This window comes from Salmo salar, chromosome ssa14, assembly GCF_905237065.1.
Source record: "Salmo salar chromosome ssa14, Ssal_v3.1, whole genome shotgun sequence".
Taxonomy (NCBI): Eukaryota; Metazoa; Chordata; class Actinopteri; order Salmoniformes; family Salmonidae; genus Salmo; species Salmo salar.
The window spans coordinates 43768218-43780307 of NC_059455.1; the positions used below are offsets into that span (position 1 = coordinate 43768218).

At 47.0% G+C, this 12090-nt stretch overlaps 1 long non-coding RNA gene across 1 annotated transcript; it reads left to right on the forward strand.

The window, feature by feature from the left end:
- The first annotated feature begins 4275 nt into the window (after positions 1-4275).
- Positions 4276-5786, forward strand: LOC106569601 (uncharacterized). Its single transcript, XR_001320518.2, has 4 exons — positions 4276-4367; positions 4614-4717; positions 4827-4901; positions 5044-5786. It is a non-coding gene; the product is annotated as an uncharacterized lncRNA (long non-coding RNA).
- The last annotated feature ends 6304 nt before the right edge of the window (positions 5787-12090 follow it).

The window sequence follows — 12090 nt, forward strand, 5'->3', positions numbered from 1 at the left end:
TGTACATATCCCAACCAGAAGCCATGGATTACAGGCAACATCCACACTGAGCTAAAGGCTAGATAAGCCCCTTTCAAGGAGCGGGGCACTAATCCGGACACTTATAAGAAATCCCACTACGCAATCAAACAGGCAAAGCGTCAATACCGGACTAAGTTCAAAACCTACTAAACCGGCTCTGATGATCGTCGGATGTGGCAGGGCTTGCAAACTATCATGAATTACAAAGAGAAACCCAGCCGCAAGCTGCCCAGTGACCCTGAGCCTACCAGACAAGCTAGTTGCCTTCTATGCTCATTTCAAGGCAAGCAACACTGAACCATGCATAAGAGCACCAGCTGTTCCAGACAACTGTGTGATCAGGCTCTCCTTAGCCAATGTGATTAAGTTTAAACAAGTTAACATTCACAAGGCCAGACGGATTACCAAGACGCGTAATCAGAGCATAGGCTGACCAGCAGGCAAGTGTCTTCACTGACATTTTCAACCTCTCCCTGACCCAGTCTGTAATACCTACATGTTTCAAGCAGACCAACATAGTCCCTGTGCCCAAGAATGCTCTCCCTGTCCGAGTCTGTAATACCAACATGTTTTAAGCAGACCACCATAGGTAACCTGCCTAAATGACTACAGACCCGTAGCACTCACGTCTGTAGCCATGAAGTGCTTTGAAAGGCTGGTCATGGCTCACATCAACACCATTATCCCAGACACCCTGGACCCACTCCAATTCACATACCGCCCCAACAGATCCACAGATGAAGCAATCTCTATTGCATTCCACATGAATTTTCCCCCCTGGACAAGAGGAACACTTATGTGAGAATGCTGTTCATTGATTACAGCTCAGTGTTCACCACCATAGTGCCTTTCAAGCTCATCACTAAGCTAAGGACCCTGGGACTGAACACCTCCCTCCGCAACTGGATGCTGAACTTCCTGACGGGTCGCCCCCAGGTGGTGAGGGTAGGCATCCGCCACGCTGACCCTCAACACGATGGCCCCTCCTGTACTCCCTGTTCCCTGACGACTGCGTGGCCGCGCACGACTCCAGCAACATAATTACATTTTCAGATGACACGATGGTGGTAGGCCTGATCACCGACGACGATGAGACACCCTATAGAGAGGAGGTCAGAGACCTGGCAGTATGGTGCCAGAACAACAACCTCTCCCTCAACTTCAGCAAGACAAAGGAGCTGATCGTGGACTACAGGAAACGGAGGACTGAGCACGACCCCATTCACATCAACGGAGCTGTAGTGGAGCGGGTTGAGAGCGTCAAGTTCCCCCGGGTCTACATCACTGAGGATCTATCATGGTCAACACACACCAACACAGTTGTGAAGAGGCACGACAACACCTCTTCCCCCTCAGGAGGCTGAAAAGATTTGGCATGGGCCTGTCATGCCAAATAGTGTCCCCCTCTGCGTCACAATGGGATTTGATGAGTTCTAGCTTCTGTTGCTAGGGCTGTTGCTAGAACTTGCAACATTCTGACCAGATTACGTAATGAACCAAAGCGTCCGTTGCTATGTTGGTTGCTTGGCTCTATTTTACCTTGTAGCGTTCGCGAAGGAAGAAAGGAGGACGCGGGAAGTTCTAGTTCTATTTCACCTCAAAGCACTTTCTGAGTCCGCGCAAAATGATTACCTCAGAATTGGTCTCCAAGGACTTTGTTTTTGACGGTGACAACCTGCGGACTATTTGCTGCTTCAGAGGACCGAAAAAACTGAAAAGAGAACACTCTTTCTTTACCATGTACAGTTGAAGTCGGAAGTTTACATACACTTAGGTTGGAGTCATTAAAACTCGTTTTTCAACCACTCCACAAATATCTTGTTAACAAACTATAGTTTTAGCAAGTCGGTTAGGACATCTACTTTGTGCATGACACAAGTAATTTTTCCAACAATTGTTTACAGACAGATTATTTCACGTGTAATTTATTGTATTACCATTCCAGTGGGTCAGAAGTTTACATACACTAAGTTGACTGTGCGTTTAAACAGCTTGGAAAATTCCTGAAAATGATGTCATGGCTTTAGAAGCTTCTGATAGGCTAATTGACATCCTTTGAGTCAATTGGAGGTGTACGTGTGGATGTATTTCAAGGTCTACCTTCAAACTCAGTGTCTCTTTGCTTGACATCATGGGAAAATCAAAAGAAGTCTACAATTGTAGACCTCCACAAGTCTGGTTCATCCTTGGGAGCAATTTCCAAATGCCTGAATGTACCACATTCATCTGTACAAACAATAGTACACCAGTATACACACCATGGGACTACGCAGCCATCCTACCGCTCAGGAAGGAGACGCGTTCTGTCTCCTAGAGATGAACGTACTTTGGTGCGAAAAGTGCAAATCAATCCCAGAACAACAGCAAAGGACCTTGTGAAGATGCTGGAGGAAACCGGTACAAAAGTATCTATATCCACAGTAAAACGAGTCCTATATCGACATAACCTGAAAGGCCACTTAGCAAGGAAGAAGCCACTGCTCCAAAACTGCCATAAAAAAGCCAGACTACGGTTTGCACATTGGGGACAAAGATTGTACTTTTTGGAGAAATGTCCTCTGGTCTGATGAAACAAAAATAGAACCTTTTGGCCATAATGACCATCGTTATGTTTGGAGGAAAAAGGGGAAGGTTTGCAAGCTGAAGAACACCATCCCAACCGTGAAGCACGGGGCTGGCAGCATCATGTTATGGGGTGCTTTGCTGCAGGAGGGACTGGTGCACTTCACAAAATAGATGGCATCATGACGGATGAAAATTATGTGGATATATTGAAGCAAAATCTCAAGACATCAGTCAGGAAGTTAAAGCTTGTTCGCAAATGGGTCTTCCAAATGGACAATGACCCCAAGCATACTTCCAAAGTTGTGGCAAAATGGCTGAAGGACAACAAAGTCAAGGTATTGGAGTGGCCATCACAAAGCCCTGACCTCAATCCTATAGAACATTTGTGGGCAGAACTGAAAAAGCGTGTGCGAGCAAGGAGGCCTACAGACCTGATTCAGTTACACCAACTCTGTCAGGAGGAATGGGCCAAAATTCACCCAACTTATTGTGTGAAGCTTGTGGAAGGCTATCTGAAAACAAATCATGAGAAAACAAAAAGATAATTACTTGACACATTGGAAAGGATTAACAAAAAAACAGAGCAAACTACAATGCTACTTGGCTCTAAACAGAGAGTACACAGTGGCAGAATACCTGCCCACTGTGACTGACCCAAACTTAAGGAAATCTTTGACTATGTACAGACTCAGTGAGCATAGCCTTGCTATTGAGAAAGGTCACCGTAGGCAGACCTGGCTCTCAAGAGAAGACAGGCTATGTGCACACTGCCCACAAAATGAGGTGGAAACTGAGCTGCACTTCCTAACCTCCTGCCAAATGTATGACCATATTAGAGACACATATTTCCCTCAGATTACACAAACTCCAATATCTACTGGGTGAAATACCAGTGTGCCATAACAGCAGTAAGATTTGTGACCTGTTTCCACAAGAAAAGGGCAACCAGTGAAGAACAAACTAGAACAAACAAACAAACAAACAAGAACAAAATACAACCCATATTTATGTTTATTTATTTTCCCTTTTGTACTTTCACTATTTGCACATTGTTACAACACTGTATATATACATAATATGACATTTAAAATGTCTTTATTCTTTTGGAACTTCTGTGAGTGTAATGTTTACTGTTAATTTTATATTGTTTATTTGACTTTTGTTTATTATCTACTTCACTCGCTTTGGCATTGTTAACATATATTTCCCATGCGAATAAAGCCAGTGAATTGAATTGAGAGTGGGGGGAGGGGGGGTGAGAAAGAAAATATGAAAGTGAGAGAGGGACAGAGAGATTCAGAGAGAGAAAGACAGCAGTGGAAATGTACTTAGACTTTAGTATTTCAATAACTCTTCTCTTCCAACTTGTTAGGTAATCATACATTATGTACCTACGGGGGAAGAATGGCCAGCCACACAGGACTGTGATTTTTACTAAGGAGGAGAAAGAGGTTGTGCTGACCGAGATGCATGCTGCCCATTTCGGAGTGAAGCACATGATTGCCAAAATCAACCTACAGTTCCTTCTTCTGACGGGGAATTGTCAAGGAGGTGGACAGCTGGGCAAGTGAAATAACCTTTTGTTTATCAATCACATTCTATTATATCAGAAAGTATTATGTTTTCAATGAATGTCATATCAGAGAGCACACAATGTTTCAATTTGTTACTTTGTGCTTATAGGTCATTACCCTGTCTAGCCTGCCAGAAATGTGTGAGGGTGAAGACTGTGGCACCGGAGTTGAAGCCCATCAAAGGTGTTTTACCATGGCACATAATCGGTAAGGGTCCCAATTCAAATTTTTCCCTGATAAGTTGTTTTGTAATGGATGCTTTATTTGACCACAGCAGAGTTCAATGTTATAGAGTGTGTGTGTGTGTGTGTGTGTGTGTGTGTGTGTGTGTGTGTGTGTGTGTGTGTGTGTGTGTGTGTCAGTATCCTTTCAAATATGAAAGTTTGCATACAATATGACTCAGATACAGGTAAGAATATAAAATAACCTTCTCTCTAACACTTTAAATGTTAGAGGTGGACCTCATTGGACCCTTCACGAAATCCAGGAATGGCAACAGCTGGTGTCTGACGGTGACCCATCACTTTACCAAGTGGGTGGAGGTAATACCCATTAAGGTCAGTAAAGGAAGAGTATGTGCTTAACTCTAAATTCCCTTCTGTAACCCATTAAAAAGGGTGCTTGTAACAAAAAAATAGATTTTCGTTTTGTTTGATACCCATCAAGGACGAGACTGTCGAGGCCACCCAGGGTTGTCCTGAGGTCGTCTTGAGTGACTGAGGTCATGAACGCTGGAACAAGGTACGGATGTTATAGGTTATATTCTGTCACCAATGGTTTGTTTTATTTATTTTTTACAATTTGTTATTGTTTTTCCATGGTACGTAATCAGACATATTTCAATATCTTACATTGTCAATAGCTTTCCTACCCCCTCCTCCAGGTTTGGTGAACGGACCAACCAGACCCACCTTCATACACGCACTGTCGCGACTTCCGCCGAAGTCGGTCCCTCTCCTTGTTCAGGCGGCGTTCGACGGTCGACGTAACCGGCTTTCTAGCCACCGCCGATCCACTTTTCATTTTGCATTTGTTCTGTCTTTGTCTTATCACACCTGGCTTCACTCACCAATCACTTGTTTATTATTTAACCCATGTTGTATTTGTGAGTGATTGTTATTTGTTACGTGGATGTTATGCGCTGTCATTTGGTACCGGCATTAAAGTGCGCCTGATTATTATACTCCACTCTCCTGCACTTGACTTCGCCTCCCATATACACGCATTACAGAATCACTCACCTCAAGAATGGAGTCAGCAGGAGCAGACGCCCTCCCAGTTGCAGTGGAGGAACGTGTTCAGCAGCACGCGACCATGTTGCAACGTCTGGGCACAGCCATGGATCACGTGCTGCAGACGATGGATTGTTGGGAGAGAGGAGGAGGTTTTTCAGCGCCTCCACCAGCCCCACTACAACAGGTCCCACTGTCCACCCCTCTTTCACCTGGTCCCAGCGGGATTCGACTCGCGCTCCAGAGGGAGTATGATGGGACGGCTGCCGGATGCCAGGGGTTTCTACTACAGCTGGATCTCTACATGGCGACCGTCCACCTGGCTCCTTTGGGACGTGAGAGCGTGTCCGCCCTCGTCTCCTGCCTCTCAGGTAAAGCCCTGGAGTGGGCCAATGCCGTATGGAGTGAGGGAGACGCGGCGTTGGACCATTACGCAGAGTTCACCCGGTGGGTGAACGTCTGTTCCACCTGAGGCAGGGGACGAGGAGCGCGCAGGATTTCGCATTGGACTTCCGGACCCTGGCTGCCAGCGCGGGATGGAACGACAGGAACCTGATCGATCACTACAGGTGCAGTCTGCGCAAGGACGTCCGTTGGTAGTTGGCCTGCCGAGACACCACCCTCACATTGGACCAACTGGTAGACCTGTCCATCCGGCTGGACAACCTGCTGACTGCCCGCGGACGTCCGGATCGGGGCCTGTCAGTTCCATCCCCCAGCACCTCCGCTCCAACGCCCATCGAGCTGGGAGGTGCTGCACTTAGGGCGACCGGAGGAGGGGCCATTCCCTGCACCATCTGTGGCCGCAGAGGGCACACTGCTGGTCGGTGCTGGGGGGGTTCCTCAGGAAGTCGAGGCAGCAGGCAGAGCACTATCATGTCACCCCAGGTGAGTCAGCACCAGGCTCACCCAGAGCCCCCTGTTGCTAACATTTATGTGTTTATTTCATTTCCTGAGTTTTCCCCGCATTCCCAGCACAAGGCGCTAGTAGATTCAGGCGCAGCTGGGAATTCTATTGACCGTTTATTTGCCCATAGTTTAGGGATTCCCCTTGTTCCTGTAGATATGCCCTTTCCTATGCACGCTCTAGATAGTCGACCATTAGGGTCAGGGCTGATTAGGGAGGCCACCGCTCCACTTGACATGGTGACGCAGGTGGGTCATAAGGAGAGAATCAGTCTCTTCCTTATTGATTCTCCTGCATTTCCTGTGATGCTGGGCTTACCCTGGTTGGCCTGTCATGACCCCACTATTTAGTGGCAACAGAGGGCTCTCAAGGGGTGGTCACGAGAGTGCTCAGGGAGGTGTGTGGGGGTTTCCATCAGTGCGACTACGGTGGAAAGTCCAGACCAGGTCTCCACCGTGCGCATCCCCTCAGAATATGCAGATTTGGCTCTCGCATTCTGTAAGAAGAGGGCGACTAAATTACCACCTCATCGACGGGGGGATTGAGCGATAAATCTCCTGTTAGACGCAGCACTTCCCAGGAGTCACGTGTATCCTCTGTCACAGGAGGAGACAGCGGCTATGGAAACATATGTCTCCGAATCCCTGGGGCAGGGATACATTCGGCCCTCCACTTCACCTGCCTCCTCGAGTTTCTTTTTTGTGAAGAAGAATGATGGAGGTCTGCGCCCGTGTATTGACTATTGAGGGATCAATCAGATCACTGTGAGGTACAGCTACCCGCTGCCTCTCATCGCCAGTGCGATCGAGTCAATGCACGGGGCACGCTTCTTCACAAAATTGGATCTCAGGAGCGCTTACAACCTGGTGCGTATCCGGGAGGGGGACGAGTGGAAGACGGCATTTAGTACCACCTCAGGGCACTATGAGTACCTCGTCATGCCGTACGGGTTGATGAATGCTCCATCAGTCTTCCAGGCCTTTGTTGACGAGATTTTCCTGGACCTGCACGGGCAGGGTGTAGTGGTGTATGTTGATGACATTCTGATATACTCCGCTACACGCGCCGAGCATGTGTCCCTGGTGCGCAGGGTGCTTGGTCGACTGTTGGAGCATGACTTGTACATCAAGGCTGAGAAATGTCTGTTCTTCCAACAGTCCGTCTCCTTCCTAGGGTACCACATTTCCACGTCAGGGGGGGAGATGGAGAGTGACCGCATTTCAGCTGTGCTTAATTGGCCGACTCCCACCACGGTAAAGGAAGTGCAGCGGTTTCTGGGGTTTGCCAACTGCTACCGGAGGTTTATCCGGGGTTTTGGTCAGGTAGCAGCTCCCATTGCCTCACTGCTGAAGGGGGGACCGGTGCGGCTGCAGTGGTCGGCTGTAGCAGACAGGGCTTTTGGTCACCTGAAGGCTCTGTTTACCTCGGCTCCCGTCCTGGCTCATCCGGATCCCTCTTTGGCGTTCATAGTGGAGGTGGACGTGTCCGAGGCTGGGATAGGAGCCGTGCTCTCTCAGCGCTTGGGCACGCCACCAAAGCTCCGCCCCTGTGCTTTCTTTTTGAAGAAGCTCAGCCCGGGGAGCGAAACTATGATGTGGGGGACCGGGAACTGTTGGCTGTTGTCAAGGCTCTGAAGGCGTGGAGACATTGGCTTGAGGGGGCTAAACACCCTTTTCTCATCTGGACTGACCACCGCAATCTGGAGTACATCCGGGCGGCGAGGAGACTGAACCCTCGCCAGGCAAGGTGGGCTATGTTCTTTACCCGTTTTGTTTTCACTCTATCCTACAGACCAGGTTCCCAGAACGCTAAGGCAGACGCACTGTTCCGGATGTATGGCACAGAGGAGCGGTCCATGGATCCCACTCCCATACTTCCGGCCTCTTGCCTGGTGGCACCGGTGGTGTGGGAGCTGGACACGGACATCGAGCGGGCGTTAGGCATAGAGCCCACTCCCCCCCAGTGTCCAGCTGGGCGCCTGTACGTTCCGTCTGCTGTCCGCGACCGTACGATCTATTGGGCCCACACGTCACCCTCCTCTGGTCATCCTGGCATCGGTCGGACGGTGCGTTGCCTTAGTGCGAAGTACTGGTGGCCCACTTTAGCTAAGGACGTGAGGGTTTATGTTTCCTCCTGCTCGGTGTGCCCCCAGTGTAAGGCTCCTAGGCACCTGCCCAGAGGGAAATTACAACCCCTACCCGTTCCACAACGGCCGTGGTCGCACCTATCGGTGGACTTCCTGACAGATCTTCTTCCCTCACAGGGCAACACCATGATCCTGGTCGTGGTGGATCGGTTTTCTAAGTCCTGCCGTCTCCTCCTTTTGTCCGGTCTCCCTACGGCCTTAGAGACTGCGGAGGCCCTGTTCACTCACGTCTTCCGGCACTACGGGGTGCCTGAGGACATAGTCTCTGATCCGGGTCCCCAGTTCCGTCCAGGGTCTGGAAAGCGTTCATGGAACGTCTGGGGGTCTCGGTCAGCCTTACCTCAGGTTTTCACCCCGAGAGTAACGGGCAGGTGGAGAGAGTAAATCAGGATGTGGGTAGGTTTCTGCAGTCCTGTAGTTTAGCATCTGCTTCATCTGACCACTTTTTTATAGACCGAGTCCCTGGTGCTTCCTGCTTTAATTTTAGCTTGTAAGCAGGAATCAGGAGGATAGAGTTGTGGTCAGATTTACCAAAGTGCATACAGCCCAGTATATCACTTGGGCCGAGCTTCCTGCCATCCAGGACCTCTATACCAGGCGATGTCAGAGGAAGACCCTAAAAATTGTCAAAGACTCCAGTCACTTCTACTGCACGGCAAGCGGTACCGGTGCACCAAGTCTGGAACCAACAGGACCCTGAAAAGCTTCTACCTCCAAGCCATAAGACTGAATGAACAAGCATTTCGCTACACCCACAATAACATCTGCTAAACATGTGTATGTGACCAATAAAGATTTGATTTGATAAATAGTTAGTCCGGGTAGCTATTTGGTTAACTATCTGCATTGACCCTTTTTGCACTAACTTTGACTCATTACATAAACTGCTGTTACTGTTTATTATCTGTCACTTTATTCCTAGTTATATGCACACAAAAGGGCCACAAAAAGGCTTTATTACAGATAGAAATACTCCTCAGTTTCATCAGCTGTCCGGGTGGCTGGTCTCAGACGATCCCGCAGGTGAAGAACCCGGATGTGGAGGTCCTGGGCTGGCGTGGTTACACGTGGTCTGCGGTTGTGAGGCCAAATGATCAAATATTACGTTGGAGGTGGCTTATGGTAGAGAAATGAACATTCAATTCTCTGGAAACTGCTCTGGCAGACATTCCTGCAGTCAGCATGCCAATTACACACTCCCTCAAAACTTGACTGTGGCATTGTGTTGTGTGACAAAACTGCACATTTTAGAGTGGCCTTTTAGGTGCACCTGTGTAATGATCATGCTGTTTAATCAACTTCTTGATATACCACACCTGTCAGGTGGATGGATTATATTGGCAAAGGAGAAATGCTCACTAACAGGGATGTTAGAGAAATAAGCTTTTTGTGCTTATGGAACATTTCTGGGATCTTTTATTTCAGCTCATGAAACATGGGACCAAGACTTTTCATGTTACGTTTATATTTTTGTTCAGTACATATTGCCATTTAGCAGATGCTTTTATCCAAAGCGACTTACAGTCATGCTTGCATACATTTTACATATGGGACAAAGCTTTTGGTCAAAACTATCCACTGCCAATACAACATTTCCATGTTGACTTTCGGAGACTGAAGTATTGTTTTGTATACAGGCTGTTGCATGAGAATGAAACAGCACTGAGGAACGCTATTAGCCTGCACTGAGACACACGGAAAAAGACTGCATTCAAGAATACTAATTTATTATATTTGTAAAGTGCTTTTTCATTATAAAAGAATAAATAAATAAAAATGCAATTGACCAGTATTTGGACTGTGAAGAGAGGACAAAGTGTGTTTATTAGTGTGATTAACACATCTTTATTTCACTGTGCTCTGTGTTTACTGTTATACACAATATATATTTCTGCAGGGGGTTGAAAACATTTTCAAACTGCTTTGTGTGTTGTTATTCCTGATTGTAGATAAAACTGTATTACAATTGTATTACAATCATGACATAATGGGGATGGAATCATCCAGCCATGGCTAGAGCTGGTATAGAAAGACGCCTCAGACTGAAATGTTAATTTCAAAATCAATCAAATCAAATGTTATTTGTCACATGCTTTGTAAACAACAGGTGTAGACTAACAGTTTGACTGATTTCTTTATATGAACTGTAACTGTGTTTATGTTTCTGTTCAGTGTATTATTATAGATTATTGTCTCCAAAGAGGTGTATTCTGAACATAAACAGCATACAAAATCTATCTACAGTATACATTCTGAACACGAACGAGGATGTCAAACATGTAAAAGTGGTATTGGAGGCTAAATGTAAACACACATTCTCCTGCAGACAGACTCAGGGACATGATAGGTTCTGTCAGTCTCTTAGCAACAACATCCATCTCCTGGCTCAGCCTTATCACCTTCAGCAAGACCTGCTGGTCTTTCTCTCACATGACCTTTGCCCCCTCCATCTTCTCCGTCAGGGCCTGTTTAGTGAAGTTTAGACCGTACCAGTAAACACACGATAAGCTCTGGTTTGAGTTATTGTACAGACATTGTAGCCTGGGAGGTACCTAGATAAAAGTAAGCATTTGTTACAGGGTTTGGTTTTTTATTTATGTTTTGAGATTGGACTTTAGCACGTAGGTCGCACCGATTGGTGTCACCTCGTCAGTCAGTGTGTTAAACCTGTGTTGGCCCAGGTGCTATTTAGGAGTGGCTGGCTCAGTGCTCCAGTTGAGCGTGAGAGATATTAAGGACAGCTACACTTTATGTCAGCTGTGGTGCGAGTTCAACCTATTTACGTTAGAAAGAAGCCTGTGTTTTGGTGTTTCTTCAGTTCTTTTTACTCCCTGTCCTAAATTGCGTTTTTTCTTATAGTTTGTCATGGTGGGTGTCTTTAAGAACCACTATCTGTTTTATTTGGTTGGCAGTGATTTTCTTTGTTGTGAGCGTCATTTTGAGTTTGTCTTGTGGGAACGTTACACCTTGGAGAAGTAAGCCTTATCCGAGCCAGAATAGTCCATAGGGACTGGAGTCCATCTCCTGTTTCTGTAGTGTGAGGCAGTGTGATTTACAACTACACGCCTGGACAGGAGGCTTGTACCCAGAGGGAGGAATTCACTGGGAACGGATGTCGGTTAACATGAAATCAACCAAAAATGTCCCCCTTTATTGGCTTTAGGTTTAAAGTTGGCTGAAAATAGTAAAGTCCCTTAGGTTTTCCATATTGATTGAACTTCATCACATTAAATGCTTTGGTTGAAACGACATGGAAACAACGCTGATTCAACCTGTTTTTTGCCCAGTGGGAAGCTTTACTGCTAAGCAGGCAGGCACACTGTGGTCCACACACCTTTTGGGATACCTTGCACTGGCCTCAAAACACAGTGAGGGACACCGCAGGGTCAGCAGCACTGCCATCAACAGGTTACAGCACGTCCCGGACGACTTAACTGTTAGACCAAGCCACGTTGTCGAAGGGAACACGGGTTGCGTTGAATGACAAAGATTATATTCCTTAGTTCTGAGTTACTATGGAAACAGAGAGAGACAAGTTCCATAAGCTCCAGGTGGAAGGATGCTTTTTTATGTCCAAAAAAAAGCTGAGAAATCTGGACCTGCTAAATCTCAATGGACAGAAAAAATATACACCAGAAAAGTTCC